Raw genomic sequence first — 20,141 nt, forward strand, 5'->3', positions numbered from 1 at the left:
GGGAGACAGCAGGACACTGGGAATCTCCACCATGTACAACAGGCAGTGGGGGCTAGCAGGTCCTGGGGGCTTGAGAGGGCTGTTAAACGGAGAGCTGCATGCACCTCAGCAGTCACATCTGGGGGTGATGGTGGCAGGATGTGCCTCTTGCAAAATCAGCAGCCCCGACAGCAATGCTGCAGAAGCACCTTCCAGCAGGCATGCAGGGCTGAGCTGGAGGAAGGCTGGCAGGGAGCATCCCTCGGAGGGCTGCTGCTGCAGGCAGCCTCACGCAGCCCGGCACAGGTATTGCTGGCTCCTGCAGCAGCATCGCAGCACGTGCTTCTGACACCAGCACTGCCATCAGCACCCAACCTATGAAGCTCAGCAGCTGCAACCGGCCTCGTGACAAAACCCATCCTCAACACCTTTGCTACAGTGTCTGGAGGCAGGAGCACCTGCAGCAGCCCACGTGCTGCCCCATCACGAGCCCTCTCACCCACAGCCCACCAGCTGCCCCACGCTCACAGCAGCAGCTCCGAGGTTCGCAGCAGCACGTTTCCATGTGTCACCGACCCGCACGAGCCCACGCATGCCTCCCGACCACAGCACTGAGAAGATGCGACTGCCTCAGCACAAGTGTGGTGGGGAGGCTGCTGCGGGGAGCACTGAGGTCTCCATTTCTGGGAAACTCTCTGGCTGTGGGCAGCCAGCTGGCCAGCGAGCATCGCTCTGCGAGCGCCTCGGGCAGGGCCCTGGAGAAGCATCAAGCTCACCACCACGGTGCCTTCTGCCAGCCCTTGCAGCTCTAGCTTCATTTTCTGACCACCCTTGGTGCCGAAATGAGATGGCAACGTGAGAAAGAGGTCTGGTGAGGAGAAGTTTCCAGTCTGCTTAGGTAGAAAAGCTTGACTACGGAGGGGTAGATAAAAGAGGCTTGTGTTTGAAAAAAGAAAAAAAAAGAAAACAACTCGGGCTTTAAACCACACCTTGACATTTGTCAGAGCATGACTCAGGGCTGGTTGGTGAGGGCTTGGGGCTGGGAGCAGCCCTCACCGCTGTCCCTCTGCCCTGCCAATGCTTTGCCGCCAAGCGCTCCTCCTCACGAGCTGTGCTGCCCCTGTTATCTGAGGCCAGGGATGTGCTGCCACTAGGAGAAAGAAAAAAATAAAAAGTAACTAAATGTTTTCATCTGATCTTCCGGTGAAAGAATGAAAGAATTTGGAGAATAAAAGAATTCAGAGCATGACCCAGAGGAGTCCACTCCACTCAGGCAGCACATGCCGGTGCCATACGCCCTGGCTCAGCTCCGTGGGCGCACCTTGCAGGGCCAACCCCCTCACTCCTCCACGCGTTTCACTTGAAAACTTCACGTGGGTTAAGGGTCTAGCCGTGCTCCCCACCAACAAGCACTGCTGCTGGTTACACAGGCCGCTGGCCACCACCTGTGGTCCCTGTGTCCCCTGTGTCCCCACTGGTGGCACCAGGGCCCTGTGTCCCCTCACCCGACCCCGGCCTCGGTTTCCTGCGCAGCTGGGTGCCCGCTTCCCTCTTCCCACGGCAGCAGCTGCATCGCGTGCAGAGCCCTGTCCTGCACACACCGACAGCCTTAGGAGGAAATCCCTGATTGTTTAAACCCTGCTGGTGCTTCCTGAGGTCCTTCAGGGAACCACTCGTGCCGCTGCAGCCCTACCAACCCTCCCTACCACTGCTGGGGCTGAGGGACTTGTGTGGAGAACTTTATCCGTTTCAGACATAAACCCGCCTCACCTCAAAGACTAATCAGGTGCTTTTAGCCCCTAATTCCCACCGGCAGCCTCTGCTGAGTGACCACATCTCACTGCTGGGAGCACATAACCCTGCCCAAGCCCTGTCCAGCCCCTGGGCAGGCATTACAGGCCGAAGCACGGCCCGCTGCATGGTTTCGCCTTCACTGTGCTGGCCTGGGCTTCCACGCTGCGCCCCAACTTGCGTCCTCACATTGGCAGTGCTGCACCACAGCCATACCCTGTGGTGGGAGCGGAGACCCAGGAACCTGGAGCCAGCAGCACGAGCATCTTCTGAAAGGGAACAGCACACTCTAGAGTAGGGAGTTTGAAGCAAACGCAGAGCACCGCAAACCACAGGCTAGAGCACTCATCAGACAGCCCAAACCCCTGCCTACAGCTCAGTGACACCTCAGGCCGACCGCAGACAAAGTGAAGAGCTTTTCTTACCCCGGGGACGGATCGTGGCTCCATCAAGGTCAACACCCCCACACTGCCTGGTGCGAGGGCTTTCTGATAGCATCCTGGCCACAGCAGCTCATGGGGTTCAGCCCGTTCATCTGACCCAGTTTCACGTCCCGCTCGTGCTCATCAATCATGGCACTTCCTAGCGAGGAAGGAGCAGCGACAGGCACCCGCCCTCGAAGCAAGTTCCCACCTCCTGTTGCAGCAGGGAGAACACCGCTGGGGTTACGGGGACACTCCCTGCAATACCCAGAGCAGCCCTGCGGAGAGAGAGGGAATCTGGCTCTCTGTTAACCAAAGCTGAGGAGGACTTGAATCTGCATCTCCCACCTCTCCACTCTGAGTCTTGGCCTCTACTACATTTCTTTTTCCTGAAACTGGCTGGCCATGCTCAGATGTTTAATTTCAGGGACAAATGGTTGCTGGTGAAGCCTGACCTGGGGCTGGGCCGCTGCCGTCTTCCCCCGCTCTCGCTTCTGCCTTCGAGCAGCTGCTGCTTGTGTCCCACAGGCAGACGGGGAGGCAACCCACGGCCAGCAGTGCCGGATCCAGCCAGCCTGCCCTCCCTGCTGCGTAGGGATGGCATGTAGGGATGCGGGGCCTTGGCGGCCTGGGCTCATGCAGCTTGTCCTGGCTGCCCTGCCCCAGCCCCGTGGTGTCTGCGGGGTCATTTCTGTCCTGTGTGACAAGCCCAGAGATGCTTTTCTCCTGCTCAGCTCCTTGTGCTGCGCTTTCCCCAGGCTGCCGGCAGTGACTGCTTTCAGTTCCTTGTTAGCCGATGGAAACGCTGCATAATTCCCTCGCGGCTGGCGAGTCCATTCATCTTAATAAAGCCACTTCCACAGCCCTGCAAACGCCTTTTGAAATAGCCTCTCTACAACAAACCCACAGCGTGCAATATGTTATCAAAGCCAACGGCCCCCCTAGGCCTCGGCAGGCAGGTTATTTACCTCCCGGTGATTAACATCTCCCACCAACGTGGCAGGATCAGTGCTACTTCTCCCCCTTGTACAGCACAGACATTTGGGGCTTGTTCACCGCTTACCTGGCCCCGCATCAGGGGCCTGCTCTGGAGCCAGCTCAGGTGCTTGGTGGGAGCAAAGCAGAAGCTCTCCTGGGCCATGACACCATGCTGCAAGGTAATTTGTGCTCTGCTCGCTGTCGTGCTTCCCCACCTGACTACCCCTTCTGAGCCCCAGGTGACACGGAGCACCCCATCACACCAAGCACTCATCATTACCTGTTAATTGACACACAAGGATGATTCTGTTGTCTAACCTAGGTGCCGGCAGATAGGAAAGAAGCCAATCATCTATGCAGAAATGAACTTCAACAGCATAATAATCAGCACACTAAGCAGAAGGTGAGAACAGTTTATACTTACAGATGATCTGGAAGATTTGTTAAATGAACTTACCATGCCTTCCCGAGCATATAATCAAAATGGAAATGCATTCACTGAATAATCGAGCCCCAGATCAAGAACTTGGCTGAAAGCACAGCAGGAGAACTCACTAAAAGCTTTTCATTGTGGCCGAGTCCTCGCTCCAGCTAACACGGGCTACAAGCAGCCACACACACACCTTTCACCCCTCCTAGCCAAGGAACTGGGCATGAGGAAGCCTGCAGCAGTGACAGCTTCCTGCGGTGGTGCTGAGCAGGTAAGCTGCATGCAGAACCACTGAGAAAGGGTGGGCCGAGGGCACGGGACAGAGAAACTCGGGCAGCCCAAATGTGGGGTGCGTGGGACTCGGTGGGAAACCCAGCGCTGCTGCAGGAAGCGAGCTGGTGCAGTCCCCGGTGCACGCAGCTTCCTCCAAACCTCGACAGAGCTTGTCTGCAATGGTTTATGTCCTCCAGTAGTGCAGCTGCTCAAATGTCTGCTGCCTCACACGTGTGCAGGTTTCACACTGGGCTAAGATGAAGAAAGTCGTCGGGGACTGGGGGAGGCAGGGGAAAGGCCGTGATTTTCTGGGCTGCTGACATGAGGACAAGCACTACTGCTCGTGCAAAAGCCCCTGCCTCCTGCCAGTGGTAGGACAGTATGGTACGTGATGGAGAAGAGGCACAATAGCTTTTGCTGAGGCACCGAACCAACAGTGACAGAGGAAGTAACTCCTACACGAGCGCTGCGCTCTTGGAAAAGATTGGTGCCGAGCCCCAAGCCTAGCACCTGGCAGCTCAGAGAAATTTAGTCTCCCACTAGCTCGAGAGCAGCAAAGCTGCAGCCTGCAAACCACTTCACCATTTCTAGGTTATGCTGGGGCTGCCTGCTGATGCTGTGCACGTTGCATCGGGTTTGCACGAGCCTGATAACAGCGGGGAAACTTCTCTTTGCTCTTGTCAGAAAAGCTGTGCTAGCAACAGCTGCGCTTTAGCAACAAGTGTGTTGCAACAAGTTGCTTGAGCTACCGTGCCCGATCTGAGTTATAACAGAGAACATCTGCTCTGCGAGTACAGTGGGAAGCAGAAAACAACGAGGAGGTGAACACCACACGTAAGAGGCGGGGGAACGTACGAGGCTGCAGAACCGCATTGCTCAAGCTGGGCTGTGAGAAAGGTGAAGGAGCGCTAGACATGCAGCATTAAAAATAAATCACACCAGGGCTCTGCAAGACACCGCAGCCCTCAAAAAAAAATGTGATTCTACACAGAATTTTTTACTATGGTTATTGGTTCCTTTTGATTTCAGCAGAGCTTTCACACTTCTCCTCTGAGAAGCTGTGCCGGGGACACACATTCAGCGTGTGCAGGTGCAGGTGTGGGATGGGGAAGTGCCACCGTGCCTGGCTCTGCATGGCTGCACCTACCTTCACCCTGGTGCCCCACAGCAGGACAGGCAGGGCAGAACAGCAGACTGAAGGACCACCAAGGGCCACCAAAGGCCATCTCCTTCCTGTCCCCGCTCCTATGGGACAGGTGGAGGAAACCCAGGAGATCAGGGAGCCTGGTCCTGCCCTGGGGTCACCTCGTGCACCTAGGAAAGCCAGGGTCATTTAATCTCCCATGATATTCCCACGTCTCCTAAACTCATAATTTGTCTCCTTGCCCACTTGGCAGGTAACAGCACGCTTTTCCAACTCACCACTGCAGGGTTTGAGGCAGCAGCCGTGTCCCAAGCTCCTGAAGCAGCTCAGCTCACGGCCCTGGCCACACATCCCTCCATCCTGCAGGACACCCAGAACACATCCTCACCCTCCTTGGTGCTTGGTGAGCACTGCCAGCAGCTGCTTGGGTGCATTTGGTGGCAGCCCACCCGCACTCTCCGCTCTCAGAGCAATGGGTGTGACAGAGGAAAGCGGGATAGGAAATCTTGCTGCTTGGGGCCGCTGCCATGATTTTTAGTGGTGTATTTTAAAAATTGCAAATTAACGAGTAGCTTGTGGAATTGATGAATTTAAAAAAAAAATTAAAACTATGCTCCAAGCAGCCCTGGGCTTTGTGACTGCCAGCCTCTCACTGAGGCAGCCACACACCCCAGAGCTCCTCTGCGGGGTGAAGCTTCCCATCAAAACCTGTGCTCACTTTCCTGGGAACAGCTGTAGGTACCGGCATCGCCCAGCCTTTGCAGCGCTCGCCTGGCCAGCGGCAGAAGCGAGGTTTTTGCTTTCTGCGGCGTGGGGAGAGGCAAACCCACAGCCCGCCTTCCTCTGAAGAAGTGCCCTAACAGCAGACAGCTGCAGGCTGGCGTGGATCAGAAGAGGACTGTCACCCCCTCCTGTCAAAACCGTGACACTGTGCTGCACGATTAACGGATAATGCCAGGAGGTTTTTGCGTGGCAGAAACGCACCGAAATAGCAGGCCGGCTCTTGCAAACACATCCAGGGGGTGTGGCGGTGGGGGAAGTATTGCCTTCTGTTTCCTGGACAGCTTCTGCATTTCGCATTGTACCATCCTATGAATAAAATGCAGAAGCACCCTCTGGAACAGAGACCAGACCCCAGGAAATGTTCCCCGTGCACCATGCACCAAAAGTTCCCCTTGCAGCCAGCCCTGGCCACATGCAGCCCCCTCAGGTCCAGCCTGCCCCTGGCATGACAGACACTCAAACAGATAAAAAAAACCAAAGCAACAACAACAAAAAAAACTCAAGGCCCACAGTCAGTGGGCACCAGCGGAGCAGGAGCTGCAAAGGTGAAAGTTTTGTGCAGTAAATAATTTCTGGTTTGGGTACTCACACCCTTTTGGCAGCTCCCAGGTGGGTGGGAAGAACCAAGCAGGATGGGGAAGGGACAGCACCTCCAGGAGCCCCCCAGCACACTGCCATCATGCACATGTCATGGGAGGCAGCAAGATCAACAGAAACCCCAACCGAGAGCTGAAAGAGGCTGTTTTTAAGCAAATCTGACATGAGGCAAGAAAGCTCAGTCAGGGCCAAATTGAAAATTAACAGGTAATTAGTCTCTAATGTGAGCTAATCATGTCTAGGGGAGGACTTAATTAAATGGGGGAATTAAATCACCAAGAATGTGCGGAGTGGCCGGTTCTGATGGGATTTGGCTAATGAGCCGATAATCGCATTGGCTGTGTTTCCTTCTCCTCTGGACACAGGAGACAGAGAGCAGGGGATCGAGCAGTGCCTCCCCTGCCATGACGCGGTCTGAGACGCCTGCACCTTACGCTCAGTCTTGGGACTTTTCCTTGGCAAATCCCGACCACCTGAAGGACAAAAGCCAGCAAGAACAACCTGGTTTTGCTCAGGGTTTCAGCCCTGACCGAGCTGTTGCTCGCTCCCAAGCCACGGGAGGGAGGCCGAGGTTCTCCCGCAGCCCCTAATAAAATCCCACCTGCCCAGTGCCGCCGGGTGCGGGCACGGCAGCTCATTTCTGTCAAATTAGCCAGCAGGGTGTTTATGTCGGCGTCATACTTCTCTGACAGCTCCGTGCCAGCTGCAGGAAGGGAAGCGCCATCCAGCCCCGCAGAAACGCAGAGCCGCACGGACAGACACCGCCTGACCTGCCGCGGAGCCTGCCAGCACAAAAATAACTTCTCAGAAACACTCGGACACGTCCGAACAAGCAGCGCGTGCCAGGACTGGATCAGCACTTTGCATCACAGGGCTGCAGCGCCTGCGAGCCGGCCTGAAGAGCCCTAAATTTGGATTTGCTTGGATTTGCTGTATCTTCAAACCGGTGCCAGAGCTCACCTTTCAGCTCTGACATCCCCTTATGCCGCTGCGTGCCAAACCCCACAACAACCCTCCTGGATGGAAAAACCCCAGGCACTCCAGGGCAGTGACTAACTTGTGGCACCTCTAATGGGATGACTTATAATGGGAGAGGCTCTGAAAGTGAAATAAGGCCAGATCCGGGTGGAACTGAGGAAAGCAGTTAAATTACCTAACCAGCGCACAGGCTTGTGTTTTTCCACATGCGAACGGAGGCTGAAGGAGGCAAACCAAAAGCTTACAGCCCCCTCAGTAACTGAAAAGGACTCTTGCTGAATTATAAAATGACTCTCCAAGTGTCAGGATTTTCCCTGCTTGCCTGTGGTAACACAACCTGACCGCTCGGAGAAATTTTGCAGTTTGTGCCCGAGTGGTGGTGATAATAAAAAAAGCAAAACAAGAAAGCTGCCAGTCTGTGTTAGCGAGTTCACATTACAGAACAAAATATTCCCTCCTGGAACACGCTGGGCCTTATGCAGATTCAACTTCTCTGGGTGACGCAAATGCTGTAAAAACAACTCTGAGTCATAGAATAAAATCACATAATTCCCCCAAGCCAAATAAGGACAAAATTCAGCCCACACAGCCCTGTCTTCCCACTTTCTTGGTAGTAATAACTTTGTTTATCTTCCGCTTCTAAGCAATACCACCTCCCTTGCTCTCGTGGCAAGTCTTGTTTCCTATCACTCAAGCCTATAGCCTGTGTAAATATTGGTATTGGTATTGTAAACACCAAAGTCCTGTCCCAGTATCTGCGTGGTCTAATGTAAAGCCTGCTGCACCCACGTTGGGATTAACTTTGCTAATTGGTATGAAGTCTTTACGAGGAATCTGGAAGACATTCTCCCAGGCCATCTGTATTTTTATTTCATTTTTCGCCAAAAGTCTGTTTGCAGCCAGTCAGGGCCAAGCTTGGATATCTTATAAATGTAATACAGCATTATGCAAAGAGCACTTAGTGCTCTAAGCCTTTAGGATGTGTTTCAATTTCCTAATACAACTAAATATACTGTTTCACCACCAGATTTCCTGTGCACCAAATTGGGCGCAGCCTTGTGCAAAGAGTCCTGCAGCTTGTAAACAAAGCCTTCAGACCTGGTCTGTAGGTGGTGCAAATCACAACCACTTTACTGCTGTCATTTTGCATCAGCAACTGCTGAGCTTTCCACGTTGAAACCTTCAGAACATTTTCTTAACAGGGTGGGAGGAGCCGCGGAAGAAGAGCTGCACATAATAAACAAGATGCAATACATCTGCAGTCTGTGCGAGCATATTGTTTTATTTATTTTGGGCGTCCTCGATTTTCCTTCTCCCTGACTTGACAGCATCTATGCGTGACAGCTGAGTGACTATGCTGGAAATACAGGTTGTAATGTTCTCATGGTAATGCACGACAGCTTGATTTAAATATAAATCAAGTATGAGCCGTTTGTGCCCTTACTAGGTATTAAGAACTGCACCTCTTTAGGGTCTGGTTTGGGAGACAGAGTGGCGTACCCCTGGCTTTACATTTCACAAAGCCAAGCCTCTTCTAGTGGGCAAGAAGGTCACGGTTTTCCTGTGCTGTCACTGCCCGATGGCCAACACCTGTACAAAACACATGTGCCCGCTTAAGGCGTGGAGGCGCTCCTGGGTACTGAAGCCATTAACATAGCAAAGCAAGGACGCTCTGCATTTGGTATTCATAATCCAGAAGGAACGAGCTGTGCCGTGACCCACCAGCGCTTTAACTCATCCCTTCCCTGCGAGGCTGCAGCTTCAGCCAGCTTACGCACGCTCGCCCAGCTGCACCCACGTGTCGGCCTTCTGTTTGAGCAGCCCTCCTTCCCTCTCTTCCCCACGCTTAAGCATCATCCAAGTTACCACTAGTAACTGAATATATTTACTGAACGCAGCTGAGGTCTCCAAGAACACAAGAGACCAAACACACATTTTACATTTTTGTGTTTGACAGTAACATTTACGGACTTGAGGCATGTTTTCCACTTCTGTTTTTTAAACACCATCAATTCGGTCTGGTTTTAATGCTTTCCAGAAGGATCTACCAGATCTCTGACAGAGGACACATCGTCACCTGCGTGTCGCTTGATTAACAAAAAAAAAAGTGATTAACTCAGCCCCTTTAAAGCCCCTGTATCATCAAAATTAATGTAGCACAAATGTTTGAGAACTGTTGAAAAAAAAAAAAAGACTATTAAAGCTCCATGACTCTCGTCTTTTTGATTAAGAAAAAGCAGTGTTACACTTCTGAGGCCTCCCATGCCATATTCTTAAGAGAGATGAAAAAGGCAGGAAATAGTCTACCTGACACTCCTCAGTTGCAGAGAAAAAGAAACACTTCAGTGTTCCCTTATATATCATAAACTAGCTAAAAAGAAATGACTGAGTTTTCTGCTTTCTCACCAAATTTAATCTACTGATAAGCCTGGAAAACTCAGTGCTTTCACCTGGGACATTAAGAATCCAAGCAAAAGAAAAAGTAAACATCTCTAAACAAGAGAAGGATATTGTTCATGCCAAACCATCCCAGTATGTTTTCTGTAGTGCTGTATATGAGCTTAAACTGGAGGCCCAGCATTAACTCCAACTTAGACAAATCACATATATATTTCTACAATACAGTACTCACTACAGTAACTGCCAAGGAGCTAACAGAAATTTGCTCCAAATACCTTTATTCATCTAACTTACACTGTCATAAATGCACTGTCATGGGATTTGTGGTAAGTGCTGGCTTTTCTTTTTCACTAAGAAGAATGACTTAATTGAGATATATACAAATGTTTTTTGTGGCAAATGGGTAACATGCCTTTGCAGCTCAAATACTTGGTTCTTTACCTGTAAATCGATAAGAATCAAACATGAAGTTTACAGCCCAGGAAGGTCACTGGAGCACTTTGCCCCTATAAAGACAAATGCAGCCAAATCCTATTTTAGCCTTGCACGCCTAAGGCTATACAAATCTAAGGTGCCATGTAAACACCAGTCCATTCCCGGGCCACTGATGGATTTTATGACCTTTGCTTTTCATCTCACAACTCCTGCTTCTCTAACTCACATCAAAAGCGTTTCCATGTCTGAGCTACAGAAGAAGAGCGGTGATGTGTTCACAAACCAGCGAGGCTGGTGCTGCCAGGGCTGACTCCGGCACCGACCGCGTCATTCTGCAGAGGGCACTTGTTACTCCTCCGGTCAGTCACCAGACCACAGTGCACACAGTTTCACAGCTGTCACGCTGAATATTTCAAATGGCTGTTTTTTTGCCAAGTCAGAACACATTCACAAACTGAGACATCATCTCAGGACAAAGCCTGTCCAGGGAAAAGCCTGTTTCTATTTTGGCACAGCAGCTTGGAGCAAGAGGGTACAGATCCCAAGGCTGTCACAGCTGGATTCTGTGTGTGGAGGAGGTTTAAAACACAGATTTAGATAGTCCTGGAATTTCCTAAAGCAAATGACACTGTCAAAGCTCACAGGTGATACTTCAGGGAGATCAGAGGAAAAGCAGGCCTAACAAAGTGCTGTGAAGCATCCTCCCTAAGAAACTCTTTCATTAGCATCAATCTGTATGAATCATAGAGTTAATCCTCCATACTCATGAGCAATCCTATGTATTTGTATAGCACTTCAGATAAGACACTACTCCACTGGACGCTATACAAACATGGAACAAGAGGCTGCAGGACCTCAGTGTTTTATTGCATGCCACATGGATTTCTTGGTGGCTCACTACTCCATTGCTAGAGATGGCAGGCAAGTGGAGCACCACAGCATGACAAGAGGGACTGTCCACTTGGGTAAAGGAAATAAATGACTGTGGTGGTTTTAACCTGCTGGGCAGCTGAACTCCACAACAAACACTGTCTCACTCCCCGTCCTCAAAGAAAAGAGGGAGAAAATATGATGCAAAGGGCTCAAGGGTTGAGATAAGGACAGGGAGATCACTCACCAATTATTGTCACAGGCAAAACAGACTCAGCACAGGGAGATTAACACAATTTATTGCCTATCACTAGCAGACTAAAACAGAGAGAAACTAAAAGCAAAACAAAACCACCTTCCCCCTCCATTCACCACCTTCCACCTCCTCCCCCCGAGCAGCACAGGGGAACGGGCAATGGGGGCTGGGGTCAGTCCCTGACGCTTTGTGGGGTCCCTCCCACGGGATGCCGTCCTTCCCGAACTGAGCCTGCGGGGGCTGCCCACAGGCAGCAGCTCTTCCAGCACTGCTCCCACACGGCTCCGTACCACGGGGTCCATCCATCCCCCAGGAGCAAACTGCTCCAGCACGGGTCCCCCACGGGCGGGCGGCAGCTCCCCCCAGACCCCCTGCTCCTGCGTGGGCTCCTCTCCACGGGCTGCAGCTCCGGCCCGGGGCCTGCTCCTGCGGGGGCTCTCCATGGGCCGCAGCCTCCTCCAGGCCACATCCACCTGCTCCACGTGGGCTCCTCCACGGGCTGCAGCGTGGAGATCTGCTCCGTGTGGGACCCATGGGCTGCAGGGGGACAGCCTGCTCCACCGGGGGCCTCTCCCTGCACAGGCCGCAGGGGAACTGCTGCTGCCTGCCTGGAGCACCTCCTGCCCTCCTGCTGCACTCACCTGGGGGGCTGCAGGGCTGCTTCCCTCATAATTTCTGATCCCTCTTTCCCAGCTGCTGTTGCATGGTGTTGTTTCCCCTTCCTAAATCTGCTCTCCCAGAGGCCCACCCAGCATTGCTCCCTGGCCCAGCTCTGGCCAGCAGCAGGTCCCTCTGGTCTGACATGGGGCAGCTGCTGGGCTCTGCTCACAGAGGCCACCCCTGCAGCCCCCCACTGCCAAAACCTTGCCACATAAACTCAATACAGTGATGGAAAAGAGGTATATCCCACAAGTGACAAGGTAGGACAAGGGATAAAAAAATGGTCTGGAAGAATTTAAGACAGCAGCCCTGTGGGTGTTAAAACTCGGAACAAGGTGAGAGAGAGATGGTGAAACAGAAGAAGTTTGGAGTCCTGTGCAGTCCTGTGACTTACACCCCTGTGCACTCTGAGGCCTCCGGTTTCCTCTGACCTTGCTTCATTCCACCAAAATACACAGGAACATGAGTAGCTGCAGTATATGTGACACATGCCTCCACATAAAAACATGAACACTGGAACTGAAGAAAGTTTTGAAAGCATTTGAATGTGCAATAAGCCTTGTCCAAGGCAAACCGAATTATCCCAAGTTAAATGACTCAAAATGGCTTAAATAACCCTCATGTTGGGAAGCAAACCAAGAAACGTCTGAAGTGGGAAGTGATACATAAGGATGTTTAAAGCAAAAATGTGGTATGTTGCTCATGAGAAGGGGGTACTCTGCACAGAATTCCCAGGAGGGACTCTCATCCATCACTCCATTCTCACAGTATTTCTGTCCCCGGCTCTTGTCAGCACTAATCCAGGACATTTTCTCTACCCACAAAGCTGATCAAGCACATCCTCCCGCTAGCCCATGAGTGTCAGCAGCCAGCTTGTACCAGCGCCAATGGACACAGCTGCCATCCCTACTACCTCCCCCACGAGTTAGTGTCTCCAGCATTCCCTGCCTCACCCACCACAACTCACATCCTCACAGATCAGGATGCGCCACTGGGATCTGTCATGTTCTTCCCACATCCTAAAAGCAGGCAGAGCCAAAGCTTTGATCTTATTCCCATTTTGCTACTGATGTCAAGGAACAAAGCCTATGCCACAGCTTGCTGCAGGAAGGTTGAGCTGCCTTTTTTTTCCAAGGCATAAATTTCCCCCACCGTAGCAGACCCAGAAAAAGCCTGGGTCTTACAGAAAAGCCTGCTTCTCACAGCAGCAGATAACAATGGTACTACCAAACACCTGCTGCCTTCAATTCAAGGCTTAAAGAAGTCCCGTCCTTTAACTCAGCCCCATAAGCAACAGAGGAAAGACTGTTCTCAACTGCCCTATGGGAACACCTAATCATAAAAGTTGCTTCAAGAAGTGCACTTTGAACTGATTTTTTTCACAGTTAACACCAGTAGGAAAATTTCCCTTCAAGAAAACAGCAAAGGTATGTCAAGAGCTAGGATGCTTTGGAAACGCTGCCTCCATGCATCTCCTCCATGCTTGGAAAATTGCTTTTCTAGAGCATTAACCAAGATGTTATAACTCTAGCAAAGGCCTCAAAGGCCTCAGCAAAATCAGCTCTGTATAGTACACAAAACCACAAAAGAAAAGTCCAAAGTAGAAAAGTCCACTTCAGTTTTTAAAAATCCAATAGAAATTCTAACTATATTTCTGAGAGCAGGTCAGGGCTATAAATTCGATATCCTCTACAATCCATACACTGAACACGGGGGCTGCTGAGGCTGTACTTTCCTAAATTGGTGCTAACTTTGTAAAATGAACATACAAAATAATACAGTGAACAAGGTAAAACTGCTGGCAGCACAGCTGCACCTGCTGCTTGCTGGAGTACAGCAGCTCACCCCCACATTTCTGTTGTCAGAGAACGCCCACTCATGAGCTCTGAAGTTAGAGCATCCGAGTCTGAATCGATGTCACCCCCATACTGAAATTTCTGGTTATGATATGACGAAGAAAATGGGGTGGCACATTGATATGAAACGATGATAGAGCAGCTCAGGAATTCTTCAACAAAACTGTTTTGTGGCTGAAAGAATATGCTGATTCTTAAAAAAAAAAATAAGTGTAAGATGATGCCATTTTATGAGGTGGTTCAAGAATGTCAAAATGTCAACCTCGGGCATTTAAAAATAGTGTATTTTGAGAATAAAATAGTGTATTTTGAGAATAGTTTATTTTGAAAATAGTGTATTTTGAGAATTGGATTTAGAAAGAAAGACACGTTAATGGGATTTCTAATACAGTGAACAAAAAATAGCCTGAAGTTAACAAACAACCCAAACTTAATATTAAATGAAAGATGCTGCCATCTAAATCCTATGTTTTGAATTGGTATGGAGGAAAAAAAATAAAAGTTGAAAGCTTCCATGTAAAAGGAAAAATGTATCCCATCCAGGTCTAATTTTAAAAATACAGCATGCTCTGGTAAAGAAAATTAAACATAGCATACAAACTAGCTTCTTCCTTATTTTGGAGGTTATTTAGTCATTGCATTCTGGTATTTTTATACTACTGAAAAAAGCGCGAAAAAAAGCATCTCTCAACATACAACTACATCTTCTCCTGAACTGCTAAGAATTCAGACGCTGAATAGCTCATAAAGCTATTTTTGAGGACTACGTGCAAATTTTTACAGCCATATCCATTACGGTTCCACCAAATAACTGCTCTGAGTAAAAAGAGCTCAACAACCTGGAGGAGCTATGTTTAAATAACCTACAGTAATAATTCTGTAGGGAAAAAAAGCCTTGAACAGCAATCTTCCTGTAGCTCAGACAGAACCTATTACTTATGAGATCCTACCTTAGCCTTGCTAACTCCTCATCTGGAGGCACGGATTTGCCCCCGGCAAGTGCACTGCAACTACACCAAGAGAAACAATAGGAAGTTTCTGGCTTTAGAGAAAGCAGGTGGATGTACAAAAATATCCAAACCAAGTGGAGGTTGCAAATGGTGGCTGAAGAGCTTGGGGAAAAAATAAGGCTTCCCTGGTTCAGAAGGATGAGGACAGATCTTTGGGACTCTAAGGAAGGCACAGGTTTCTGGCCTTAGTAGGAAGACCAAAGGAAAACAAAACAGATTTAAGACAGTGTAATGGCACAAAATGGCAATAAATGGTTACTGATCCCTAACTTCACGGCTGGCGATATAACATCCCACGTAAACACTGGTGGAGGTTAAACCTAGCACAGAATTAATCCCTCAACACAGAGCATCTGGTGATTGCAGAAGGAAAATCACTCAACAGCCGGGGAAGCTAGAAGACTATGTACCACACAAAAATGTGGATCTCTAACTGAATCATCCACCTGGAAACCCATCCCTTATCCCTGAGCTCAATATATCTATGTAATTCTTAATAAGTCTTTATCTAACCTGCTCTTAAAGGTTTCCACTGATGTGTTTCATCTCCGATCCAATGCCAGTAGCTGAAGGAACTGAACCTAAGGTAGGGGTGAACATGTATACGGTGTCCCAGTCTGTCCACATGGGCTTGAATTGAGAACAATCAGATTTCTAAACAGCTGCACCTTTAACATCAGAAGCTGAATTGGTCAAAACAGTATGATGCCTTTCTAATATGGGAGTGAGATTCTGGTATTGGAACTAAAAAACATGAAGTTACTTGGCCTCTAGTGCATCCTAGGGAGAGAGTCTTGGCTCCAGTGAGTTAGCAAAAGCCCCCAGAGAAGCGATGGATGGTGTGGTAGATGGTCTTGAAGCACCCTTAATCAAGCAGACATCAACAAGGACACTGCTGTCCTGATGCTTCCATCTTAAGACAGTCACGATGCTATAGCACAGCTTATGCCAGAAAGTTCAGCAGTGCTGCAGGGTCCAGCTCTTTATGTGCTACTAGTCGTGGGACTGCTGTCTTGTACTGCAGCATACAGTGTGAACCCGCCTCCATTTCACGAGTGGTTTTGAGCATATCTCAAAATCATGATTAACTCCTTTCAGAATCCCCCAGAGTTTTACAGCAAGGGACCTATCTTGTCAAGGAAGGACGTACCACTGAAGACCAGACCAGCAGTAGCAGAGAACACCTCCTAAAACCTTGACGATCACACAAAGCTCATCTTGCATGGGGAACTTTTGATTCCCAGGGAGCTGCTGCTACAGGACTGACTACATTTCAAAGGACAGCGCGATGGCTGCAGCCTGTTGGCTCCCATGCTAAGACAGAGGGCCTCACGCTGCTCCCAGCTCCCCAGGTTATCATGAAAGGAAGCTGATGTTTGTGCAACAAGAGCAACGCGGGGTCACTCACAGAGGAGAGAATGCACTGACGCTATGGGCTTCTGGGTTCTATTTCTAACTCAACCACTGGCCTCTTGCTTGGCTGCTTTGTGTCTGTTCCCTGGCAACCTTGGCTTTTTTTTTAAAGCATGCTGAGACTTGTGAGAAGCACTGCAGAAGCTCCAGTGGTTGGGATGGGGCCATCATCTAAATTATCTCTATAAAATAGGCATGTACTTGAGTCCCCTTGGGAATTGCTCCATTTTGTCCCTAAACTATGTTGCAATTCCACAGAAGTCTAATTATCAGACTTCTCAGCAGTTTAAGGAGCAGGGAGGAGAGGATGTATCCTTCTTTGGAATGGCTGATAGGAAAGTCAAACCAACTTTCAAGTACGTGATTCCCAATATAGTAGACCCACGCAACTGAAAACATACGAACACGCGGAGTCGATTCACACAGAGAATCCACAGCTTACCTTCTCCAAACACAAATGAATAGAAGAGAGCTGGGAAAGCTCAACGATGAGGCACTCTCTTTCCACGAGCTAGTCCTCAGCTTGGGAAGTGCTTTTACATTTGTTCTGAGAACATTTCCCATAACTTGAATCTTATCTCTGACTAGGCTCAGCACAAAAGTGGTAAACAACTTTGGTTGCAACTCCTGGTCCCCTTAGTTTCTGGCAATTCCTTCTTTGTAAATAGCCCTTTCTAATTGCCTGCTTCCCTTGCTTCAAAGAAATGCTTTCAAATTACATGAACATCTGAGATCTCAAGCACTCTGAGAAGCAATATTTGCTTTTGCTTAGAGTGCAAGAAGAATTTACAAGAAGGAGACAAAAAACAAAGCAAGCAATGGGAACTGAATTGGAAATAAGAAGTAATTATTTAAGAAATGCTATCTGAAATCTCATTTACTTGTCTTGTTACACTATCTCAAGGAATATGCTAAAAAGTCCCATGCTCTTACTAGGCAGATTTTTTTCAAGCTGAATCCACACGTAGATTGCTTTCAAGTAGAAACTAGAAGTCCCAACTGAGATGACAGATGAGATAGGGTGGGGTGCCACAGTCCACGCTTGAGAAAGTTCACATCTTACGCTGTGAGGATGAACAGGACAGGAACAGTTGCAGCACAATGATGCAACTGACCCAAGGTACGCCTCGGAAGAGATGTCAGCTGTTTCATGTCTTTGCCTAACCCTGATTCTCACTGCTTCCTCCTCAAGCTTATTGCTACGTCTTCCACACCGAGACATCTACTGAAGGAGATGAGATCAACTCCCTGGCTACTGAAGAAAACACTAGTACTCGCAAACAAACAGTTTCTGTGCTGAATATCTTTAAGTACATAATGCCAAAAGATTTCTGTCAATTTACTCCAGATTGTACCTAAGCCTTCCCTGCAAAGTCTACGTTCCTCGTCTATCAGAGCTTCTCCCTTGAAGAAATGATAAACGCCTCCCCTGGAAAATTTAGTTTGTACAAAACAGCGAGAACAAAGCTTCCACCATATCAAATATGTTGACACTGCCACTGTACTGAAACCTGTACAGATCATTAACCAGATTCAGCACCGTGTAATCTGTGCTCTGAACATATTGCTTGAACATTTATTTGAACAATGTAACTCACTTAGCAGCAATATTTTTCCGCTAACAAACCCAGATGATACACATGGTAAATCTCCCCTGAAATGGCAGGATTAACAGTGGATCTGTTCTTGACAAAATGCAGTTGAGAGCAGGATTTTAATTGCTTACAAACAGTCTTTGCTGAGATGCAGCATGCCTTATGACTAAATATGCAATAGAATTTCCTTCCAAGCTTATCCTAAACAGATAGCCAAGGCTGTCAGTGCTGTGGATCTTTTAAGTCTTCCCAGTCTTCCCTAGATAGTGGCAAGAAAGAACTAAGTTTATCAGTAGAGAACCAGGTTCTGGCAGATGAACAAGTGGATGAAGACTGCCACCACTCAGGCTTTTCCTAGCCTTGGCTCTGGTCCAGGTCTGCTTTGTTAATCATCATCAAGTTACTCCAGCTTACTGAGTAATATTCCTGTGAACTGGGGATAGTTACACTAATGACTTTCTGGAGACTACTTACATGAGCACTGCATATGAGCAGTGCTACATATGAGGAAAATAATTCAACAAAAGCAAGCAAACTACTAGGAGGCTGGCACGACCACAAAAAGAATCCAAGCTGGTATGTTTCCTGACAAAAATGTTGAGTTTCATGCAATGTTTTTGTCATCTCTACAGCCTTAGCAATCTTTCCCTCAACAAGAATCATAGAATCATCATAGGATCATTAAGGTTGGAAGAGACCTTCAAGATCTTTTGGCCAACCATCACCTTACTGCCAATGTCACCCACTAAACCATGTCCCTAAGCACCACGTCCAAACTTTCCTTGAACACCCCCAGGGACGGTGACTCCACCACCTCCCTGGGCAACCCATCCCAACGCCTGACTGCTCTTTCTGAGAAGAAATGTCTCCTCATTTCCAGCCTGAACCTCCCCTGGAGCAACTTGAGGCCATTTCCTCAAATCCTATCATTAGCTATCCGTGAGAAGAGGCCAACCCCCAGCTCCCCACACCTTCCTTTCAGGTACCTGTAGAGAGCAATAAGGTCTGCCCTGAGCCTTCTCTTCTCCAGACTAAACAACCCCAGCTCCCTCAGCCGCAACTCACAGGACTTATGCTCCAGGCCCTTCAACAGTTTCGTGGCCCTTCCCTGGACATGCTCCAGGGCCTCGATGTCCTTCTTGTAGTGAGGGGCCCAAAACTGAACACAGTGCTTGGGGTGCGGCCTCACCAGAGCAGAGTATAGGGGGACGATCACATCCCTGCTCCTGCTGGCTACATTATTCCTGACACAAGCCAGGATGCCCGTAAGCCTTCCTGGCCACCTGGGCACTCTGCCGAGTCACATTCAGGCAAGCATCAACCAACACCCCCAGATCCTTCTGCACAGCTTTCGAGCCACTCTTCCCCCAAGCCTGTAGCACTGCATGGGGTTGTTGTGGCCAAAGTGCAGGACCCAGCACTTGGCCATGTTGAACCTCATCGCAGTGGCCTCTGCCCATCGATCCAAACAGTCCAGGTCCCTCTGCAGGGCCTTCCTACCCTCCGGCAGATCTACACTTCCCCCCAACTTGGTGTCATCTGCAAACTTACTGAGGTTGCACTCAACTCCCTCATCCAAGTCATCAAGAAAGATATTGAAGAGGATGGGCCCCAACACCAACCCCTGGGGAACACCACTGGTGACCTGTCACCAGCCAGATTTCACTCCAGTTATCCAGTTATGATTGTCCAGTTATGACTGTCCGGTGAGGTTGACTTGTGTGATTCTACAACAGATTCAGTGAAGCGGATGAGCTCACAACAGCATAGAGTGAAACTATAGATTTCTCACTTGCTCCCCCTCCCAGAGAATAAGCTGATACTCAAGATTTGTAGTTTAATAGACCGCAGTAACTAGCCACAGGTTATTTTCATGAACACACTGATCAGTATGAGCAACAGTGAACACTGCACTTGATGGGAGGATTCACAAACTCAGCAGGCTACAGACACACAATTTTAATGAGATATACAGCGCAACTTGATTGCCATGATGAGAGCCTCAGCTGCGTACTGCTTGCTCAAGCCTTTCCTGCACTCGGTCATTGCCTAGATCTCATGCTAGCACCTAACAAAACCAAAACCCACTACGTGAAAATCCACATCACATTACTCTAACTCCCTCCCATCCCCAGTCAAGTAGATGGTTTCAAGACCATGGCTTATATGCACTGGTCACAGTAATCACACTGGCAGAAACAACACTCAAATGAGTAATTGTCTCCTTTTCCTAGCTCTTCTCTTTATCTCACTATTTCTCCACCCACCCTC

This window comes from Anser cygnoides, chromosome 1 (assembly GCF_040182565.1).
Source record: "Anser cygnoides isolate HZ-2024a breed goose chromosome 1, Taihu_goose_T2T_genome, whole genome shotgun sequence".
Classification (NCBI taxonomy): domain Eukaryota; kingdom Metazoa; phylum Chordata; class Aves; order Anseriformes; family Anatidae; genus Anser; species Anser cygnoides.